General features: G+C 42.8%; 1 protein-coding gene across 4 annotated transcripts in view; it reads left to right on the forward strand.

Annotated features, from left to right (window-relative positions):
• Window positions 1-24,324, forward strand: part of LOC133364805 (uncharacterized) — a 47,841-nt gene that overhangs the window by 13,317 nt on the left and 10,200 nt on the right. For 3 of the 4 annotated variants that reach the window (XR_009758034.1, XM_061585662.1, XM_061585663.1), the window contains one exon: window positions 12,344-12,418. The gene's annotated coding sequence lies outside the window, so the exon portion shown is untranslated. Of the gene's footprint in view, window positions 1-12,343; window positions 12,419-14,497; window positions 14,617-24,324 lie in introns of those variants that run through there. The other variant, XR_009758033.1, reaches the window with a different exon arrangement.

A 24,324-nucleotide genomic window follows, 5' to 3' on the forward strand; every position in this document is an offset into this window, starting at 1 on the left:
CTCGTAATTCTTCCTGCACAGATGTGTATAGATCAGGACTGGTTCGAGGGTTGCCCTTGTCAGGTGGGTCCCTTCTTACATCAGTTGCTCCCTTGCACTGGGCTTATTTAGTGGCAGGCAGCATCAGGCACTGGTAAGCCATGACAACACTGTCAGTATGGGGCATTGTGGGAAATTTTAAGTAGTGGCTTTCCAGACCCAGGTACCAAGATCAGGGGGAGGTACTGCAAGTATCAGTGGCACATGCGTGGGCGTTGTGAGCCCAAGAGCTACCCAAGGGTGTCTGGTGCTGGGTTAGATTCAGAAGTGGCTTGCTGGGAGAGGCAAAGCATCTAACTAGCTTCCCAACAGGTGAGTGGCTGTTCCTTACCAGGAATAACAAAGTGGCAGGATGATTGGCACCAGCAGCAGCACTGGATTGGCTCTGGCAGTGCATTTGTACCATGCCAACCTCTCCACTGCCTCACTTCTCTTGTTCAGTAAGCAACAGTGACCCACCTGGAGCTAGCGTAGCAGCCCTTCCCCACTTAGCAAGCCAATTCTGGTCAGATTTACATGTCATCACATGTAAATCAAACCATAGGAGCATCAGATGGATGAAACAGGCACAAGTCCCCAAATACCTAAGTTCGAGTATGGAGCTGGTAAACTTCATAACTGAACTGAAGCCTGGTTTACATATACAGCTGAATGAGGTGGCAGAATGGATTGCACCGCTTCAGGCTGGAGATGGAAAATGTTTATATGCGTATATGTGTAGAAACCTCCCTGCAAGTAACATTAGCATATCAGTGAGAGTCTAGGCTCCTAGCCTAGCTCTGCTATGCTGGTTTTCTGTTTGTGGGGAGTTTGGTTTTTTTAGCATGGGAACATTAAAAATATCATTGTCCAGCTAGTCTGAAACATTACAGCCCATCTCAATTCTTGCAGGTGTAGACCAGGCAAGAAGTTTGCATTATGTCTTGGTTCAATTGAGATGAATCTGTTGATAATTAATGGCAATTAAAAAAACACAGATGTCCATGTTGCTTTATTCTGTCAAGACAAACCAAGATCTATTCATATGAAGCTATCATTCTCACACAACCTTTTCAGTTGCACAATTCATGTACAAGAACAACTTTTCATGTCAAGGCTTGCTTATGTCAGGATCTGTGTGGTAATTAATGAAGGGAAATAAAGATAATGCCATGCTGATTCAGATGAAAAAAGTTCACGAGGTGTGCAATAATTAGGCCTCCTCATGGGCTGTACAAACTACCCAGCAAAACTGGTAATAGCAATTCTAAGGGGAGAAGGTAGAACTCATATGATGTTAATTGCTCCAGGCAAACAGTCTGCACATTATGGAACTCGGGGGAGGGCTGATTATTTGGATCGCCTGTTGTTCGCTTCTGTTTAGATCCTGCCCTATTGAAAACTCTTCAAGCAGCTTTCACAGATGTTCTCATTTTATATTTTTAAAAGGGTACAGGTATAGGTTTCCCAGGTTGCCACCTTGAGTGTCCTCTTGGTTAAGTACAGAAGAATAGCCCTGCAGGATCAGGCCGGTGGCCCATCTAGTCCACCATCCTCTTCTCACAGTAGCCAACCAGATGCCTGTGAAAAGCCCACAAGCAGGACCTGAGCGCAAGAGCACTCTCCCCTCTTTCAGTTTCCAACAATGGAGGTAAAACATATCCATCAGGTTTAGTAGCCATGATAGCCTTATTCTCCATTAATTTCTCTTACCCTCCTTTGAAGCCATTCAAGTTGGCAGCTGTCATTGCCTCTTGTGGGAGCAAATTCCATAGTTTAACTGTGTGCTGCATGAAGTACTTTCTTTTGTCTGTCCTGAATCTTCCAACATTCAGCTTCACTGGATGTCCATGAGTTCTAGTGTTATGAGAGAGGGAGAAAAACCTTTATCCATTTTCTCCATACCATGCATAATTTTATACACTTCTATCATGTTGCCTCTTACTTTTCTGTCAACTAAAAGAGCCAGTGTGGTGTAGTGGCTAAGGTGTTGGACTACGACCTGGGAGACCAGGGTTTGAATCCCCACACAGCCATGAAACTCACTGGGTAACCTTGGGCCAGTCACTGCCTCTCAGCCTCATGAAAGCCCTATTCATAGGGTCGCCGTAAGTCGGAATCAACTTGAAGGCAGTACGCACAAACACACACAAAAATCTCCAAAAGCTGAAACCTTTCCTCACGGGGGTTTCTTAAAGCATCCACACAGGTGGAAAGGAGGTTGCCCTGCTGCCTTGCTCCTTTCCTGTCATCCCCCTTCCCCTTCTGCCTGATGAAGTAACCAGCACCCTTGCTTTTCTCCCTCAGGGTGGGGGACCAAACCAGGAGGCAGGGCTGTGTTGTCCTTCACTGCTGTGAAACAGGCACCCACAGACTAATTTGGCAGGTGTGATACAATTCTTGTTTGTTTGTTTGTTTGTTTCAAATGCCTCAAATATTTTGGTCATTTTGATGTATGGAGTTGGGCAAATACATAGCGCAGTTTTAAAGGCCTCTTCAAGCATACCCAGTCCACAGGGAATATAGAGACACAAGGGGCACCCTTTCTAGTGGGTCAATAAGGCCTTTACTCCAAAAGGCTTGGCTGTATCTGTCTGTGGCCACATCCACACCATAAAGTTAAAGCACTATTATTCCACTTTAACAGTTATGGCTTCCCCCAAAGAATCCTGAGAATGGTAGTTTGTTAAGGATGTTGAGAGTTGTTAGGAGACCCCTCTTCTCACATGGTTATAATTCCCTGTTCCCAGGGAACTCTGAGAACTGTAGTTCTTTGAGGGGAATAGAGGATCTCCTAACAACTCTCAGCACCTGTAACAAAATGCAGCTACCAGGATTCATGGGGGAAGCCATAACTATTAAAGTAGTATAATAGTGCTTTAAATGTATGATGCAGATACGGCCAGTATGTACATGGTTGTGGACTCTAGGAGCAGGCTTCTCTAACCTTAGGGCAGAGCTTGGAAAAGTTACTTTTTTAAACTACAACTCCCATCAGCCCCAGCCAGCATGGCTGCTGGATTGGGCTGGTGGGAGTTGTAGTTCAAAAAAGTAGCTTTTCCAAGCTCTGCCTTAGGGTGGCCATGAGTCCTACTTTACAGAGGGCAGTTCCCTATTTGAAGGAGTCCTCTGTTTGAAGGGCTGTCCTGCCAATGCCTGGTTTAAAGTTAACCATAAGAAGGGAGGGAGGAGGGGCTTTGAAGTTGCCCAGCAGTAGTGAGCACCTGAGCAGCAGACAGAGCAAATGTGGTTACAGCTATCTCCACTATGGCTACATGTACTGTATTTCTATTTCTATTCTAGTAATTATTTCTAAATTAATATCCCTACATATTTATATTATTTATTAAGGTATATATAGGCTGCTTTTATGATTAAAACTCACTCAAGGTGGCTTACACAATATCAGATAAAAATACAGTTTCCAACAACAATAAAAAAAAATTCTCAAGTCCATAACCCAAAGGAGCTCAACAGAAGTATAGGGGGTCACTCATGAATAAACTGGCTTAAAATAAGTGGGTGCTCTACACTATTAGTATATGCAAATTTTATGCTTATCTGTGCCCTCTGTTGTTTCTCTTGTTGATGTATTTTCTCTTTTTTGGTAATGGGTGTGTGGCCACTTATGTAGCCTACATACTGTGAGTGAAAAATAAGCACTTTCTGTCATGAGAGGTTGTTCTATGATAGTGATAGCAGTGGAGACAGCGGCAGAAAGAACCTGATGATTCTCCTGCCCCTTACCTGGGGCCCCAGAATGGTACAAATCTCACCTGTGAAATATGGGTACTGTCCAGGAGCAAGAGAGATGCTCAGTATAGGTAAGAAAAGGTGGTGCAGATATCCAGGGATGTAGAAAAAGTAAGATGGTTGGCACTGGAGGCTTGTGGACCAGGTCTAGAGTTACGCTGAATGGCAGACCTGAGTCCAAATCCTCACTAGTTTTAAAGCTCACTGGGTAGCCTTGAACAAGGTTTCCATCTATCATCTAATCATCCTCACAGTATATCTATCCCACAAAGTAAATAACAGATCAACAAAGGCAATATATAATAATATAATAATAATAAAAATAAAATTTAATTTGTTAGTCGCCTATCTGTCCAATTTTTGGACACTCTAGGCGACTTACAGCAGCAACAAAATACAATATACAATACAATAAATACACTACATAATACAATAAATACAACCGCATTCATCAATTAAAACTAACATCAAAAACATCAGTTAAACATTACAAACTAATCTAGCTCGAAGTTCCTGTAGGCCTGCCTGAAGAGCCAGGTCTTTAAAGCTCGTTGAAAACTCATCAGGGAGGAGGCATGTCGAAGATCGTAGGGGAGGGAATTCCAGAGGGTGGGAGCCACTACCGAGAACGCCCTCTCTCTGGTCCGCACCAGCCGAGCTGTTTTGGCCGGTGGGACCGAGAGGAGATCCTGCGTGGCTGATCTTGTAAGGCGGCTCAATTGGTGATACTGGAGGCGGTCCTTTAGATAAACCGGGCTGAAACCGTATAGGGTTTTAAAGATCAATACCAACATCTTGAATTGGGCCCGGTAAACCACTGGTAGCCAGTGAAGATCTATCAACACCGGGGTGATGTGTTCCCGGCGACGGCTATGCGTAATCAAGCGTGCCGCCGCATTCTGCACCAGCTGGAGTTTCCGGACCGTCTTCAAGGGTAACCCCACGTAGAGCGCATTACAATAGTCTAAGCGAGAGGAGACCAGGGCATGTATCACTCGCGGGAGAAGCTGTACAGGAAGGTAGGGTCGCAGCCTCTGTATCAGATGTAATTGATACCAAGCTGCCCGGCTCACTGCCGAAACCTGAGCTTCCATGGACAGCTGGGAGTCAAGAATGACCCCGAGGCTGTGGACCTGATCCTTCAGGGGTAATCTCACCCCGTTAAACACCAAGTCGATGTCTCCCAACCTTCTCTTATCACCCACGAGTAACACCTCGGTCTTATCAGGATTTAGCTTCAGCCTGTTCTCGCCCATCCATCCACTAAAGGCAACACCCAGGAGCAATCTTACTACAGGAGAGACACAGAACAAAAAGTGACAGACCATCACTACAGCTCCCACCTAAAACAACTCCGACATATCATTGATGTTTTATAGCCCATCCTGGGCAATGATACTTCCCTCTCACAGGCCTTGGGTGGTAAATATATCCTTGCCTACAGAAAGCCCCGTAACCTACATAAATGTAGGGACCAGACTCAGCAGCAAACCCAGCAGATGGCAACTCTGTCGCCCTATTTACTCAGGCAACACTACAGGTCCTAATAATGTCAGCCATCATCAAGGGTAGACATTTTAATCTCCCAGTGCAATATATGCTTTAATCTGCCAGCTGTACCCTTGTTTATTCTATATAGGGCAAGCAGGGCCAGTGTCAACACAAAAGAATAAACTGCCACAAATATGACATCTGAAAGGGCAATATGGAGACATCTGTGGAAGAACATTTAAACTTCCCAGGACACTCTTACTGACCTGAAAGTGGCCATTCTTGGATAAAGGGACTTCAAAGGGAGAGTCCAAGTGAAACTGCGGAATGACAACTTATTAAGAAGTTCAGTTCTATCACCTCTGGCTTGGACAGAGATAATGGTTTGCTATTTCGCTTCAGGTGCTAATTACTTTAACAATGTAGGAAGTTTGTGTTACCAACAGTGATTGCTATTGTTACTGCTCATTCTGCATTCATTTACATTTTAATGCAATTGTCATATACTGGGTTTTTTTGCATTTCATTTCTATCTTTCCTCACCATAGAAGGAGACAACAGCCCACAAAAGTTATGCCATAACATTTTTTTTAGTATTTGAAGCACCACAAGACTCTTCTTGTTTTTCCTTCAAGAGACTAACACTGCTACCCCTCTCGAAAATATTGTTTTCTCTGTACCATGTGCATATACCTGCCAACTGAGGCTAATACTTTGCGCATCTGATGAAATGAACTCTAGTACACAAAAGCTTGTGCCATAATAGATTTGCTTGTCTTTAAGGTGCCACAAGACTTGTTCCTCCTCCTCCTCCCAGGGTTGTTGTGAAGATATATGAGATAAGAGTTGTATCTGGAAAAGTGCTATAGATGTGATTAATAGAAATAGTACCTTATTTCATGGAACCCTACTATGCCTCGGAACTGTCACTGGAGAAACTCAGTCAACTTAAAGGACAATAGGTGAAATGAATGTCCATTGATTCTGTGAGTCCCAATAAGCTAAGCTGGTGTTAGATATTTATTTTTATTTATTTATTTATTTGATTTTATTTATATCCACCCTTCCGCTCAGCAGGAGCCCACAGGATATCACAGGTGTATGTTTAGTCTGCAGAAGTGCAGTGGCAGAACTGAGAGCGATGGAAAATCCCCTGTTGCTTTAGAGATGAGAGTGATTTTCAGCATTTGAAAAGCTGAACATTTACAGAATGAAATGAGGATCAGTTACATGATTTGTTGCAAGTGGTGGCAGTGAACCTCATATGGAATGAAAAAATGCAATGTGTTTGCTAAGCAAATCCTCCAGAGATTAACTTCCCTCTTATGTGTCTTGAAGGGAAAATAAATTCTGAATGGACACATTGTAGGATAAATAACTTCTCTCACAGCATATGGTTAATTGACAATGGTATTTTAAAGTGTGTTCCCTCATCTGATCGAATAGACACTGATTTAGGAAGTTCATATGGGGGGGAAATTGTAGAATCGGTGAACTCACAATATGATGTCTGAACTTCATGCAAATTTTATGTCTCCCTTTCGTTATGAAGAATACTTCTTATTGATGTGGCTGAATGAAATCTTTTTTATGTGATAGCACTTTGCTTCTGATCAAAATACTTCCCATTCCAGGCACATGTTTTAGTGCAGTGTTCTTCAACCTTGGGTCCCTAAAAATTGATGGACTACAACCCCCATCTTCCCTGATCATTGACCATGCTGTCTGAGGATAATAGGAGTTGTAGTCTAACAACATCTAAGGTTGAAGAACAGTGTTTTAGTGCATAAAAAACAAAGCCTAATCTACGGAAAACAACTGTGAGGCTGAAAAACATCACAATGAAACTCAATGGCGGCCTATTCATTATTTACTTCATGTTAAGTATAGATCATTACCCTGCTTTCTACACATGTGCATCCAAAGTGGTGTACAGTTAAAATCAATTAAAAATCAATTTAAAACAACATAAGTCAACAAAACTAATATTTTAAAAAGCAGCAACAGAACAAATAAGACATAACAAAGTTCAAATTACAAAAGCTTATTTCTCTACATTTAAATAAAATTGTTTTGGAGAGAGGTGGGGAAATAAGTCCTGCTCCTGCTGGATATCTTCAAGAAGAGAATTCTGCAATATACAGGATCTGGTAGTTGTAAAGTAAGTGCAGTTACAGTTAAAGTTACTAGTTGGCACTAGTGACAATAGAGGTATATAAGATATACAAAACAAAACAAAAGTGTTCTTTGTTACTCAGAAATCTCAGAGTGTATGTTTGCTGCTTCTTACCCAGCACTCACAACAGAATACTACATACTCCACAATTGCAGTGCCACCACCAGAAAGGTCCTACAGAGCAGGGCCTCTGAAGCTGATGGAAGGACTCAGGCAGGTTTGTATCAGTAAAGACAGAGCTTGGAAAAGTTACTTTTTTAAACTACAACTCCCATCAGCCCAATCTAGTGGCCATGGTGGCTGGGGCTGATGGGAGTTGTAGTTTAAAAAAGTAACTTTCCCAAGCTCTGGTAAAGGAACCCATTAAATAACCAGGCCCTACACTTTTAAGGACCTTAAAAGGCCAAAGCCAGCATTATAAGTTAGGTTTAGAAACATTAGCATTATTTCAGTTTAGTGAAGTTAGGATCCTATTGTCACCCAGCTGCCATAATTGTACCCTAACATTGCAGAGCTAGTCAGCCCCCATATTGATGGCCCATAACCAATGCTACTGCTGTCAGATTATCTGAATGATGGGATTAATAAAGCATAAAATACGAACAGGAATAAAGAAAAATATACCTGAGAAGCCAAAGAATGCCTTTCCTCAACCACACTGACAGTATTCCAAGGATGGCGGATCTGTGGTGTTCCAGATGTTGTTGGGCTGCAACTCCCATCAGCCCGAGGCGGCGTGGCCAGGGATGAAAGGAGTTGTAATCAAGCCATTTATGGAAGGCTACAGGTTTTAGTGCTACCAGGATACTTAAAAGTTGTGCAATCAAAGCATATTTTCTGCTTTTAAAATACATTTTCTTAAAGGGTAAATAATATCTACTCCCATCCCAGGAGGGGATACTAAGGCAACCTTATAGGCTAATGTACTAATTCAGGAGTAGCCAATGCGGTGCCTCCAGATATTGTTGGACTCCAACTCCCGTCAGGCCCAACCTGCATGGCCAATGGAGAGGGATTATGGGAGCTGTGCTTCAACAGCATCTGGATTATAGGGCCACAGGTTCCCCTTCTCTGCAAATATTCAATACTGTCTGTAGAAACTGGTGTTTGTAACATGCTTAAAAGGGAAGAAATTAAAGAGTTACAAATATTTATGAGCCTACATTGGTGGAATTTCCCTTGGATCTGCTCATCAGTGCTTGGAAGGAAAGGCATTTCACCCATCATCAGAGGAAAGAATTATCACTTTATGTACATTTTGAATGAAAGTGCTAGAAACCTATGCATTTTATTTGGAACTTTTCTAATTAGTGTCCAACTACCTTCCTCTTTTAGGGAGAAATACTGTGAGCAGTGTAGCTCATTATAAGCCTCCCTAGATGTAAGCCCTTCTTTAAATATTCAAGAAGATGAAGCTTGCAAAACAAAAACAAAAAAAACCCCAAACACCCCTTTTGAATAAGTGTTGAATGTTATGAATAACAATTGTTTTTCTAACATTTTCTGGCTTATAAATATAGAAAATATTCCTCTGAGAAGATCCTTGAACGTAAGCATATAGAAATTAATTGGATCCTGCCTGAATTAAAAATGAAATAGAGACAGCAAAAGTATTTAATCATCAGTTTTTGTTTTTGGGAATAGCGCTTCAAATAGACATAGCTGGATAAGTCTGAAGCCAGTTGATTTTTATCTTGTGTTCTGGTGATTTCCACAGGAGAGTTTCTGATAAACAAGAACACCTATGTAATTGCCATACAAGTGCCATACAAGTGCTGAAGTGAGAGAAAATCTAAAATCCTTTTTTTTAAAGAGCTATCCTTGCTTAATAATATAGCAATAAAATGATTTCCTGATGTTCCTGTACCATCTGGATCTTAAAGATATTTCTATTTATTTTAAGCTGTGGCTAATCTTGATACATAATGGTAGAGAACACAGCTGTGGAATCTAAACATACACACATAAAATAGGTTCTATAGGAATGAATAGCCCTCATGCATCCCATCTGGACTAGCATTCTGTGTCCAACAGTGACCAGCAAGGTGCTTCCAGAGGCATTGATGATACCCAACGTGGACAGGTTTAAAAGAGGATTAGACAAATTCATGGAAGATAAGGCTATCAATGGTTACTATTCCTAATGGCTATCTTCTACATCCACTACATCCTAATGGCCATCTTCTACATCTATGTCCTGCCCAAACATGAGGAAGTCAGGCTGAGACACAGCTGTAGTTTTTTTCCTTTTATTGAAGTAAAAGAAAGTTTCAGCTCAGAGTGCTTCATGAATCTACCTACGGCTTACTCAGAACTCAGCATCCCTCTCTAACTAACTAGGCACAACTTGGCAGCATTAAGACATTGACTCAGCAACTAACCCTCCCCCCTCACCCAGCTTAAGTAGGGCTGGGTGGACTCCCTGCTTGAGTGTACCTTGAGTCGCAGTTGGAGGCATGCACATAAGCGCAGTCTCCTCCTGAGTTGGGTTTGTTGAATCTCCTACCGCAGCCACCTCCTGGACCTGGGCGAAGGTGGGGCCTCGGTTTCAGTCCCATCCTCTCCCTCTATGCGGGTACAGCTGTGTGGCAGCAGCCTGGGCCTGGGGAGAGGTGGCACATCAGGCAGAAGAGTGAGCAGCAAGTCCAAAGGTCTCTGCTGGGGCGTGTCTGGGATGGCCGGAGGTGGCCCGTCAATGTCTAGAGCAGGGGCTGCTTCAAAGTCCCTCCACTGGGGCCTTTCCTGGCTAGAACGTCCCAGTCCCAGTCTTCTTCTCCCCCCTCCTGGGCATGGGTCCACCTCCAGCTAGCATGGCTCAAGACAACAGTATGCTTTTGAATACCAGTTGCTAGAAACTGCAGGAAGGGAGAGTGTTCTTGCACCCAAGTCCTGCTTGAAGGCTTCCCATAGGCTTCTGGTTGGCCACTGTGGGAGCAGAATGTTGGACCAGATGGGCCACTGGCCTGATCCAGCAGGCTCTTCTTATGTTCCAGGAAGCCCCCAAGCAACAGCTCTCCCTCACTGTTGCTCCCCAGCAGTTGATGTTCAGGCTGCAGCCCTGTCCCACTTGCCAGATGAATGCCCTGCAACAACTGCCAGTGGCATATGCCCTGCCCTGAACAAAGAGGTTCTCTGCAGCCATCACAGCTATTGATACACCTGCCCTCCACATATTAATCCCTTTTTAAGATTATGTAAGCGAATGGCCACCAACACATCTTGCAGCAGTGAACTGCATAAATTAATTATATGTTTTATCTGTTGTGTGAAGTAGTATTTCGTTTTGTCAGTGCAAAATCCACTGCTAATCCATTTTGCTGGATGACCTCAGGTTCTAGGATTATGAGAATGAGTGAGAAAAAACTCTCTCTGCCAATTTCCTTTATAGCCTGCATAATGTTATAAACCTCTTTGACATCTAAGTAAGAATCAGGGTGTGAGTATTTTACTGCATGTGAGGCAGTGGAAACTGGTGGCTCTGATGTCAGTGGAGCAGTGAATCCACTCCAGGTTTTAGTCTGAACTTTCAAGAAGCTGTCCAAGGTGCTGTGCTTTGCACCTTGGACAGCTCCTTGAAAGCTCAGACTAAAACCCAAAGCAAATTCACTGCCCCACTGGCATCAGAGCCACAAGTTTCCACTCCACTGATGTGAGGTTTGTAAAAACAAACAATGCTGATCTCTGTTTTGGGGTCACTAGCTACAAGACACATCTGCCATCAACACAAAGACTATGTTGCCACATTCTGTAAAACCTTCTCAGATACGCCAGGATCCTGTTGATACTACTTATCATCAAATGAAGTGGATCCTGCTCTGTAAAGCAGGAGAGGCTCACATGATCATCACTCATATTTCTGAAAGCATCTGAAATGTATTAGATGCTGTACAGTGTTGAAAACTCCACAAGGACTTTTTCCTAGAGGCTTGTAATTTGAAGTAACAGAAGATAAAAGAAAAGGGGAAATGGAAGGTGTGGGGAAGTATTTCAGAAAGCATGATAAAGAATAAATATGTGGGGGAAGCCAAGAACAACACTGATTTATTGTGAGTGCAGTAACCTTTGCAAATCAGCTATAAGAGCAGCGATAGAGCTTGCTTGGTTCAAAGTTCTTGATCCAGAATATGGTTTGGAGCATTTTCCCATAGATCACCAACTGTCTGCACAGTTTTCAGAGATCACTTTGACTTTCCCCCTGCCCTTTGGGTAGGAAAACAATCTCTTTTATCTGCACCTGCCTCTGCCTTTATGTACCCCTTGGGGCCTTTGCAAGGTAAACCAGATTTTCCTGCATCAGCTTCACATATTCATATGTTTGCTGTTGATGTTCCAGGAAAATGCAGATTGTGTTTTTCAATTATATAATGCATGAAGCTATTTCAGCCATGTGTTCCTTGCATTTTCTGTCCCCCTACACACACTCTCTCTCTCTCTAACTTCCACTACCACTTTTTAAAGAAACATACATACAAACATGGGCATATGTGCTCTCTGCCTTTTCTGATGGTTTCATTCATTTGGTGAATCAGCCACCTTCTGGTCTAAGGCTGTGCCCCAAAGTATTAGTGCCTCAGTGTGCTGTCTTTTCCAGTTGTATAGGCTGATGTGCTTGGAGGGAGGCAACTGGCCCTGTCTTTGTGTGAGAGGCTGGGGTACCTAGGACAGAGAAGCCCTTATAAGTTGCTTGCATTGAGGCTTTTATTCTGTGATTCCATTCAGAGCCATGCAAAGCAGTCAGGCGGTACACTGTAAACCAAACCAAAAAAGACAGTGCTGACACACAGATAAAATATGGAGACAAATATGGTACCTTTCACCTGAGGAAAACAAGGAGGAATTTCAACTGGGTAATTGATACGATGGGTGAGATCCTTTGATGCTCTTTATTGTCTGTTGCCACATCAGACCCCCTAGGAACCGATGCTGACACCTGCACTGGATTAATGGTGATGAAGACCTGGCATCAGTTTCTGGGATGAGGTAAGCAGTAGCATTGTCACATAGGCATGAGCTGGAACCAATAAGAAAAATTAAAAACCGGCAAGGGAAAGACAGAGAGAGCCCATCAGTACAGGGTCTGGCAGACTTGCACAGAAAGGAACAACACCACTCTTGACAGGAAGTGTGAGGGCTGCCTGCCAGCCATCTGGAAGCCTTGCCTGTGATCCAGAGCTTGGAAAAGTTACTTTTTTGAACTACAACTCCCATCAGCCCAATCCAGTGGCCATGCTGGCTGGGGCTGATGGGAGTTGTAGTTCAAAAAAGTAACTTTTCCAAGCTCTGCTCTAATTACAACCCTGAAGGATATTCCTGAAGAAGCACTTGGAGATATGAAACACTAATTTTACTATAAGTCAGTACTGTGTCCAGTTCTGGTCTCTGGGCTTCAAGAAGGATGCAGACAAACTGGAACGAATTCAGAGGAGGGCAATGAGGATGATTAGGGGACTGGAAACAAAGCCCTATGAGGAGACTGAAAGAACTGGGCATGTTTAGCCTGGAGAAGAGAAGACTGAGGGGAGATGTGATAGCACTCTTCAAGTACATGAAAGGTTGTCACACATAGGAGGGCTGGCATCTCTTCTCGATCATCCCAGAGTGCAGGACACAGAGTAATGGGCTCAAGCTGCAGGAAGCCAGATTTCGACTGGACATGAGGAAAAACTTCCTAACTGTTAGAGCGGTACGACAGTGGAACCAATTACCTAGAGAGGTAGTGGGCTCTCCGACACTGGAGGCATTCCAGAGGCAGCTGGACAGCCATCTGTTGGAAATGCTTTGATTTGGATTCCTGCATTGAGCAGGGGGTTGGACTTGATGGCCTTACAGGCCCCTTCCAACTCTGCTGTTCTATGAATCATATCGTCTGAGGCAGTATAAGGCAACTTCCTTACATGTACCTATACAAACAGGTCCCAGTGAGTTAAATGGTGCTGATTTCCTAGTAAATGTATTTAGGATTGAGACCAAGTTGGTTCATTCATTAATACCAGTTTAATAATATATATGAACTTTTATGATATTTTTAGAATAAATAAACAGTATAAACAGTTTTGTTTTTCTGTGCATTGCATGGCTGATTTGATCTATGTTGCAATTCCTAGTGGTTAATTTGCAGGATTTCTTGAGTTAGTTTTGTTGTCACATTTTATTATTTGTTCATATATATCATATTTTGTTAGCTGTGGGGACCCTTTGCATCAGAAATGTGGGATGTAAATGTTTTAAATAAATTAAATAAATATTACAATTCCTAGGCACTTCAGCATCTTCTGTTGTAGTGAATGCAAGCCAATATACTTAAATTCTATCTGCGCATTTTGGCTGAGATCCAAAGCGCTATTTTTAATATCCAAAGGCCTGGATATGTCAAATGGGATTTTTGTACCTTTTTAAAGTTTCCATTTGAACAGGCAATACCACACCCATGACAGTGTGGTAAGTGGACTAGGACCTAGGAGACCAGGGGTTCAAATCCCCATTCAGCCATTGAAGCTCAGAGGATGACCTTGGGCCAATCACTATCTTTCAGCCTAACTTACCTCACATGATTGTCATGAGGATAAATAGAGAATTCGATAAATTCATGGATGGCCACTCTGAAAACAGGATGCTAGACTAGATGAGGCTTCAGAGCACTAGAAAAATGTTGAATGGAAAGAAAAATGCTTGTACCACCCTCAGCCACCTCACAATGATAAACCAAGCTCAGAATCAAGCCCATACCCACCAAAATTTGAAATACATTTTAAAGCGCTCTGAGCATGGAGCAGAAAAATGAAAGCCTCTTCTGCAGGGGGAAAAAGCTTTTGAGAAATTAGAAGACAGATTTCAGCAAAGCACTAGTTAAAACATGGAATTATAACCTACAGCCACGATGGAGTCCTTGATCAAGTTGCCTCTGAAGCCCAGTTCTTGCAGTATTCCAAAATGCTTGCCAAGCTTGCTTTCCAATTGTTTTAAGGCAAGCACCTGCTGTAGCCTCTATGACAATATCCTGTGCATGGCAATAACTGCTGTTATTTTAGTGTGACCACAGATGTTCTTTCACTTCCTTAGGCTGTCAAGATCTCTGTCCTACTCCACCTTCATTTTCCTTCCTATTACACATACCCTGCTGAGAATGAATTGAAATAAATCTGTGTCTGATGGATGTGAACAGCATTGACATTTTAACTCTGAGTCCAAAGTATACCATTATATATGTGTGTATAGTATGTGCTCAATAAATATTACTGTACTAGGGGCAGTGCCCCCTGCTTGCTCCACTCAGCAAAACCACTGTCTTCCCCCACCGCTCCCACTTCCCCCCTCCCCTCCCCCTCCCCCACGGTACCCCATTAGACCTTCCCTTTTGCACCTCATGCTACTGCTGCCACTACCGCCTTACCCAGGCCAACTCTTCATCTTAATTGGTGACAGCAGTGGATCTCCAGGCCAGTCACTGGTTCTGGTCACCCTCCTCCTCTCCACACTGCTCCTCCTGCCACTCAGGCTGACTCTTCATCCTAATTGGCAGCAGCAGTAGCAGATCCCCAGGCCAGCCAGGGAGGAGGAAGGTGGCTAGGGGCAATGCCAGCCAGCCTGGGGGTATGGGGTCTAAAAGCATTGCCCCACTCTGCAGTCAACATGGCTATGCTCTACATATGGGAAACATGGGAATAGGGCTAAAGAGTACACCAAACTCATCACGCTGTTAGCCTTTCTCACTAAGGTTTCTGCAAAATCAAAGATTACCAAATAAAGCCCACAAAGGGGTATGAGACTTAATGGGAATGACAGTGATGAGGTTTCAGCAATTTGAATGGGAAATCTAAACTTCTGGCCTTGTTTTGTTGTTCAGTTTCAAATTTCAAGCTGCCATAATCCCAAAGCTTGGAAAAGTTACTTTTTAGAACTACAACTCCCATCAGCCTAATCCAGTGGCCATGCTGGCTGGGGCTGATGGGAGTTGTAGTTCAAAAAAGTAACTTTTCATGCCTTTACTGTCTCAAAACTAGACTGCTGTAATGTATGCCAGGTTGTACTTGGTGACTGTCCAAAGTTTCAGCAGGTGTGGAAAGCAAAGCAACACCTCCTAGAAGGATGTTTCAGCATCTGCAGTGTTTTTCCACCACTTTCTGGATGCAACTCAAGGTGATGTTTTGGCATATAAGCCAGAGGTAGCCAATGTGATGCCCTCTAGATGTTGTTGGACTCCTACTCCCATCAGCCCCAGCCAGCATGGCTAATGATCACAGAAAAAGGGAGTTGCAAGTCCAACAACATCTGAAGGGCACCATGTTGGCTATCCTTGCCCTACATGGCCCCAAACCTACGTACATTAAGCACTGCCTTCTCCCCTGTGTTTCATCACAGAGCAACCAAGAGCACCTTCCTAATTGTACCATCTGTGTGACAAGTGTGAAACTAAAAGCCACATAAAAAGATTTTTGATAGCTACCGCATCATTCTAGAATTCCCTTCCGCCATGTGCCTTTTCCCAGAAGCACTGTAAATTTTTAATCTTTGGGCTGATTAAACAAGAATGGGTTCATTTTATTGAGGGCTTATATAATACAATATTTTTATTGAGTGTTTGTTTTATTTTGTATTGTGCCGCTTTGGCTTTTTTTTAAGATAGCCATCCCATGTCTTAGGGATGGTGTGGATAGGTACTGAGATTAAATTTCATTGTAATTATTTAGTGCAACAAGGAGGTTGTAAAAGTGTGGAAATATTGGTACTGATGAGGTATATTTTCAATTTAATATGTAAGCTACTTAAGATATTTTCTCTTTCAGCTTGAAAATATGTAGCCAACTGCTTCCACAGTGTCTCCATATATAACAACTATAGCAATGGTTTCCAAACTTTCCCCCCCACAAATCACTTGAAAATTGCTGAGAATCTTGGCGGACCAATTAATGATTTTTCTGCCTGTTGTAGCAGTTATAATGTGCTGTGCTAGATGCATGTAATTGTATTTTTAATGCTGCTTTTATTTCTTATATATATATTTTTTTGTATTCCATAGAATTCAAATTGTAATACAATAAAATACAATATATAACCAGTAAAAGCAGCAATAAAAATGCAGCTAAAATTCAATATGAATATTGAATGTGATGGAAGTGCCACCTCCCATCTTCAACCACAAATCCACAGATATGCTGCGGACCACCTAAATGAAGTTCATGGATCACTGGTGATCTGCGAACCACAGTGTGGAACTCTTGGCCTTGTTTGGTTTAAAAATGAAATAGGAACACTATGTAGTCCTATTTCTTAGAAGTATTTAGCAACAACAGCAGATTTTGAGAATCATCCAGCCCATCTTTCCCGTAGACACAAATAAAAACAATCTTCTTAGGTAAAAAGTATAAAGAATATTTATTCATGACAGTTCATATGTTCAGGAAAATATAGGCTCTAGCTTAGATGGAAAAAGTAGTAGTCCATTTTAGTCTTTGGTAATGATGGTCCTGGAAGAGCATCTGCCACACTGCCTCTGCTAGAGGTTAAGCTCAATAATGGTGGATATGCAGGAATCTACAATATCCCCAGACAAAGAAGGTAAATAACCCCACTCTTTAAGGAAGTTGCATCATGGTAAACAGGTATATAGAGATATTCCCCAAATATTAGTTAGAGGGAACATCTCCCTATCAAAGGGGGTAGCATGCAAGCTTGCTTAAACCCAACAGGCCTATAGCTTTCTATCCATCTCAGAAAGATTGGAACAGAAAAATCTGAGTATTGAAAGAACAGTCCTCAGTGAATGGATTTCTGGCAGCTGTCCCTTTAAAAAAAATCCTATGATTCCAGTGTTCAGGTGTGGCTAGTGCTATTGCTTGTTTAGCTAAAATGGCACTTCCTGCTTGTGCACATGGGCAGCTGTCATGCCTAGACCTGACCTGCTGCCTGACACTGAGCCCTCAGGGACGAACCAGACACTCCACAAAGGTCAAGGACCCTGAGGAGTAGGCAGGGTCTCCTGGACCAGTGCTGAGGGTCCTTCTGATGAAAGACCTGCTGAAGAACGCTTGGAGGGAGGAGGAGCCAGCTCTAGGTCCTCAAAAACACCAGCGCCAAAAAGGCTCAGGCCCAGGCTGAAAAGCAATGACACAGCGTACCTCTAAGGACCCAGAGTCATTGCATGACTCATGAGTAAGGGATCTACTTATGAATAAACAATCAATGGAACTTCTATATTTCCACCAACTGGGGTTAGAGTGTGGTCTAGGAGGCCACAGTATAAAAGGTCTCCCTGTTAAGCTGGACTTCCAGTTGGATACAACACAGGTCTCTGGCTCTTGTTCTTGATTCTAGTTCCCCTGCCTTACTCAACTCCCTATTATATTGACCTTGGACTGTTTTCTGATTTTGCTTCTGGATCATGTTTTGGACCTTGGCTTGACTGTGCTACACTCTGAACCCTGCTCTCTTGAGGAAGTGTTTTGGTAAAAGGTGTTTGCCTCCTTGACCTGAAACCCTAGGCATAGAGGATATCCCCTGGAGCATGACAGGAGCTTCAGTAGACTTGGGGGAACTCTAATGTTTGCAGAAGTACTTCAAGAAAATCTGTAATGGGGGGAGGGGATATCCTAAAACAGCCCAACAAAGGCTGAGTATGGCCAGAGAATTCTAACTGCTGGGATAAATGCACAAGTTCCAGTGGGAGGAGGGATGGAATGGAGTATCCTGAAGGAAGATACTGAACAGAATAAGCCACACTGCAACATTTTGTTGCAGGTTACAACTTGTAAAACCTGTTTTCATATTTAAGCACACCATGGCTGTTCTTGAATTGCCAGGAAAAAGGAGGAAACCCACCCATCCTTTTCTCTGTGGATTTATTTACTTTCCATGAGGTTAATGAGCTTCCTGACAGCAGGCCAGATCCTCTTGCATGTTATTCAGATAAGCTAATGTTTATTTCCCTTTTAGTGAAGCAAATATCTGTCCTGCCCAGAGTGCGAGACATGAGACAGAGGCAAGACTGGAATTAATTCTTGTTTTATTAGAATAACAGTTACATCAAAAGCAGTGCGCTTCATAGACTTAACTATGCTGATTCACTACTGTCCCTAACTAAGCTACCTAAGCATACTCTGCAGCATGTGAAGAAAGTTGACTCAGCACCCCAATCAGGGGGATGGCGCCTTAAGTAGGAAGGTCTTCACTCGTAATCTCCGACTCCTCTGAAGTTCTATCTTCTGTCTGACCCATTTCTCACGGTGTCTTGCGCGGGGTGAAGGGAGTCGAGCCTTCGCCGGCTCATCTGACAGTACAGGCTCGATAGGTGCCATCTTGGCTTCAAGAGGTGGGGAAGCATTTGAAGTGCCAGGTGGGGAGTCCTAGGGGGGTGGAGTTGGCACTCGTGCCAGGTCATCCCCCAACGGCTCCATTGGGGTGTCTGTAGGCAGAGCAAGGTCTGGTTTGGTGGGAGGACTGTCCGTGGGAACTGGCAAAGTGTTGACTCCCCCCCTCCCTAACTGCCCTCAAAAACCTCATCTACCTCCGATTCTTCCCCCTGCTCTATCTGGGGAAGCTGGGACTCGACTGACTCCCCTCCCCAATCCTCCTGGGAGAGCTGGGGCTCAACAATACCATTCTGGCCTTATTTTATGTGGAGCATTCCAAATGGCAAGATTTTTGTTCTCATAGGGTCTTGTCATCAAACAAGCTACTTTTCAGATAGAATTATGCTACCGCTTCTCCAGATTTTTTACTTGGATTTCTGGAAAGAGAAGCTTTGCATGAAGGTCCCATTATCAGCTATTCTTGAAAAATAGCTTCATTCTCTATCCAGGCAAACAAGAGGCATCATCATGGTTCAAGAACACATTCCAGCCAGGCAAAAGTGCTTGAGGAGGGCATGGAGCAGAACCGATGAGGGGCGTGAACTGAGAAGAATCCCAAGGACCAGACAGACAGACCTAGAGGGCCACTTTTATCCCATAGGCTAAAGCCTCCTCAGTCCTACTGTAGAGGATCTTGTTCAATTTAGGGACAGAGAAACACTCAAAACTTCATACTCCAAACCTGAAGAGCTGCCACCATCTCACATTCTTGAGGCAGCTAGAATGCCTCTTATAAATGAATTCTCCAGATGCAGGAATGGTTAAAACCCCTAAAAGAGCCCCCACCCAATGACAGTGGGAGATCGAGAGCTCATGGTGTTTTCAGCAAAGTAGGAATAAAAGATATAAGTGAATGAAGTCCAGACACAGAGCTTTAACAATAAATAAAAATTGCAGTCCATTTATTTAAGGAAATCAGAGTTTGCGTGGCAATGATAACAAAGTTAAAAAGAGAAATATGTAAGCTTCTGACACACCTAACATGATGCTGGTTGGGTTAGATGGGTCCTCATATCCTTGCCTACAGAAAAAAAACACAAGTCCATTTATTCATCTTATGATGAAGATGTGTATCTCTTAGAACAAAGAAGCATGAAAGTTAAGGACACGTGCTCAGGCTGGGATGCACACCTGCACCTACACTATTTAAGCCAAGACTGAAGTCCTTCCTCTCTTTCAACAAGTTTCATCTTGCAAAGAAAACCTTTCCCATTTCAATCTTTTCTCCGGTCAGAGAACTCATTTGTTGAACAGAATGGTTTTAACCAGTCAAGGTGAGGATTGACAAACTGGGCCAATGTGCAGAGAAGATTAAACTCCCAAATACAGAAGGATACAGTTTACTGCACTTTATGATAACATGATCTCACCTGTTTGACTAGCACCATGTGCCCCCATTTTGAGAAAAGAGAGGTAGAGATGCATTGGAACGGGCACAACAGTAAGTGTGTCTCTACCCTCATTGATGCCACAAACTTAGTCTGGATCCAGCCACTAAATTGCTTTATTTTATCCAAATCCCAAAAACTGAGATGAAAAAGGCATGGTTCGGTATAGTGCTTATGAAGTTCCATATTTGTTATGTAATAAGCAATTTACCTTGCAAGATGCTGAATATCTTTTGTCACCTTCTGAACAACCCAGTGAGAAATGCCACTACTATTCTCAATAAGTGTTATGGAACTACTTCAATGGCCTTTTTCGAACATTACATTTTTGTGTATACACCTAAAACCAGAGTTTGAAACTCATATACTACAGACCAGCCTTCCCCAATATGGTGCCCTCTGGGTCAGTCAGGTCCAGATAGCACAGCTGCACTGGCAGTAGTCCAAAACGCCTGTACAAAAGTAAAATGCTTCTCCCAGGCATTTTAGGATGTGTTCTTAAATTGTTTTTAATTTTTTTTAATTGTGTTTTTAAATTGTTTTTTGTTTTTTTAAAATTTTTATATTTGTTTTTATTGTTTTTAATTGCTGTAAACCGCCCAGAGAGCTTCGGCTGTGGGGTGGTATATAAATGTAATAAATAAACAAATAGCATATTGACATGGCATGAAAGCAATGACAATTATGATCTGCATTTTGCAGCCATGTTTGAAAATTTAACTCCTATAAAGACTTTGAACAAGTTATTAAAATTGGATTCTGCTCCTCTTATGGTAAAATAAAATAAAGCCTAGACAGAACTCAAGTTCAAAGAGAGGATTGTGATGTCTTTGAATGCTGCACAGAAGTTTCCCAGAGGGGCAAGAGCTTTAAATAATGACTGAAAAGAACTGGCAGCTTTATGAAGTTTATAGTGAGTAGAGGGATGAAAAAGTCCTTTGTATGCTCCCTTGCACAATAGTGTATGCCACGGAGAGCACAAGGCTCAAAGCTTACAAAGCAGGGGAAAAGGGATTGACTGTACTCCATATATGACCACACTACTGGGTATCATTGACTTTCATCTTACTTGATCCTCATGCTTCTGTGGTGTATTACTTCGGTGTTTACTATCTCCACACAGGGAGATACATTAGAGCAGCCATGTGTCTTCCTTTACAGAGGGCAGTCCTCTATTGAAAGGGCTGCCCAGTCCAATCCCAGTTAAAGATAAAGAACCATCATTAGGAAAAGCAAGGCCCTTGACGTTGCCCAAGAGCAACAGCTGGACAGCAGGCACACACAGCAGGTTACCTGGTCGCACTGGGTATTGTATTACCATTTAACTTACAGAAATCATTTTTAAATGTGCATCCATCTATACATATAAATTAGCATATGCACATTTTATGTAAATCTGTCTTCTCTTTTTAGCCATGCCTGGGGCCACCAAATGACACACAGGTGTGGAAGTGTCAGCATTAAAAGGAACTTCCTAGCCTTTGTACTAGTATCTTTCATGATGAATCCCTCAAGGCTGAAGAATTATGGAAGAAAGATACTCAACATCCTGAGTCCCAGCATGGTTCCACCCCTAGCAGCCCACTGGTTCTGCTTGGCCCTGCTCTAAACAATGTAAGGTCAGGCCTGGGGGTGCAGCCATTTCAGTCCTTTTTGTACATCTCTCCCCCCCCTCTGCCTGCTAAAAAATCCATGTTTTCTTTGTTCAATTTGTCCCCAATAGTCATTAAGTGGTTTGCCAAGACCCTCAGCAATTTTCAAATGGTCCATAGTGAAACAAGTTTGGGAACCACTGGTTTAATCCGAGGATGAAGAAAGTACAAAGCGATCAGGTTTTAAATGTATGGTGCAGGTGCAGCATACATTGCACCCCTATATGACCCAGGGGACCCCTTTCACTGGCCTTGCTCCACACACTCCTTAAATGCTTTTGTCTAGCTGGAACGCATCCTTGAACTGTGATAAAGCCTTTTACTTGTCTGGATGGGGAGATGTGTATGGGAGAGTGTAGAAAACTCTCCCTCTGTGTCTCTGGAATGTAGGCTACTGTACGGAAAGAAGAGTCACATCCATTGCTCTTCCCATTTTTTGCCTCTGGCCCTGCCACCTGCCACTGGCATGTGGGCCCTGGAAGTTTGCCTATGAGGGAATATAACTGGCCCCTCAGGCTGAAAAAGTTTTCCTGCCTCTGGTATACAGCATGGAAGTTTTGCAGGTGCAATTCATTATGCAGATGTATAAAAAGTACCTTCTCACGTTCTTATGGAGGTCTTCTACAGAGTTCTGTTGTATTTAGATTCTGTGACAACAGTGCAATGTCTCCTTAATTAGAACCCAGCCTCCAGGTTCCTCTCTTCCCCTCCTTCTTTGGCCAAGGACAGAGAAGCCTGCTGCAAGCCCGCCTTAAGAGCCCTCCCAGGGATCTCTATGGAACCCCTTCATGAGTGACTGACACCTGTCTGGAGCCTGATTTCCATAAACAAGGTTCAGCAGACAAAAGGAGTAGGGAGCTGTTTCAGATGCAGGGGCTCTGGCCTCATTTGCATCTGGTCACCCTGACTTGACCCTACTATATAAATCAGCTTTGTTAGCACAATTTGGGCTTAAGAAGGTTGTAAGCAAAGTTCTTGTTGGGCACATCTCACAAATAAATGCTTGGTAATTTTAAGAATTCAATGCAGGGGTATTTCAAAAAGTATCAGATGGTCACATTGCAGTCCCATACTCTTGTTACACAAATTGGTCTTTGCAAAGCACAATGTGTCAATTGTTATTTGTAATTCATTATTTCTGTACATAACTAGAATTTCAGACACATGCTGAGGATCCACTGCTCAGTGGGAATGCAGGGTTAATTTCAATGGTCTCTCTATACATAATTTACTATAGCTATCACAGTGTCCATTGAAGTCAACCAAACCTTGCCTCTGATTACATTTTCCTTAGCTATGTACACTTTTTAATAAAAGGCACAGCAGACTTCAAAGGCTGTATTATTTAGTGGGTGATGGAAGAATCAAAACAGCTCCTAGAACACGGATGGGGAACCTTTGGCCCTCCAGATGTTGGACTCCAGGTTCCATCAACCCCAAATAGCATGCCAATGGTAAGAGATTATGGGAGTTGTAATCCAACAACATCTGGAGGACAACAGGTTCCAAGAACCTGCCTCTTAGCTGAACCTGGTTGTTATATCTTCCACAAGCTCAAGGCGATGCACAAAATACAATAAAAATAGAGATAATTGCAGCAGATAAAAAACAATACCGGACATTCATGACAAAGACCTATTCATCCAGCTGGGAAGGCTTGTTGGACCAAAAATGTCTTCAATTGTTTCTGGAAAGTGCAGTTAATGGGCTGTTCCACAGAAGAGGAGCAGCCATGCTAAAAACCCTGCTCTGAGTTACTGTGGAGTGGGCTTCTGAGATCTTTGGAACTTGCAGGACAAGCCCAACACTCTCTATCTGAAGTCCGGAGTCTAAAATTACCTAACTGCACCACTGAGCCTGTGGTCATCACCCAGCCTGTGGAAGTGAATTCCATAAATTAACTGTTTATTATATGATGAAGCACCTTTATCTGTCCAGAGTCTACTGCATATTACTTTCATTGGGTGACCACTTTCTTCACAGCATGAAACACTGTACAAACTTACGTAACCTCTATCATGTGCATCACAGCCAAATCAGTTATGGCTTCCGCAACTCTGGCTAGAATACAAAAATAGAAGAGCAGCCCTGGTGGATTATCCTTGGCATATTTTATTTATTTATGTATTTACATTTATATCCCACAGTTCCTCCCAGAAGGAGTCCAGGGTGGCAAACAACAAGCGATAAACACTAAAAAAATTTTTTTAAATATCTTTTAAAACATCTTAAAAACAATTCCAACATAGATGCAGACTGCAATAAGGTCTCTACTTACAAGGCTTGTTGAAAGAGCAAGGTCTTCAGAAGGCACTGAAAAGATAACAGAGATGGTGCCTGCCTGATATCTAAGGGGAGGGAATTCCAAAGGGTAGGTGCCACTACACTAAAGGTCCTCTTCCTATGTTGTGCAGAAAGGGCCTCCTGATGAGATGGTGTCTGCAGGAGGCCCTCACTTGCAGAGGATAGTAACTGAATGAGTATAGGTGAGACAATCTTTA

The sequence above is a fragment of the Rhineura floridana genome, chromosome 10 (assembly GCF_030035675.1).
Source record: "Rhineura floridana isolate rRhiFlo1 chromosome 10, rRhiFlo1.hap2, whole genome shotgun sequence".
Classification (NCBI taxonomy): Eukaryota; Metazoa; Chordata; class Lepidosauria; order Squamata; family Rhineuridae; genus Rhineura; species Rhineura floridana.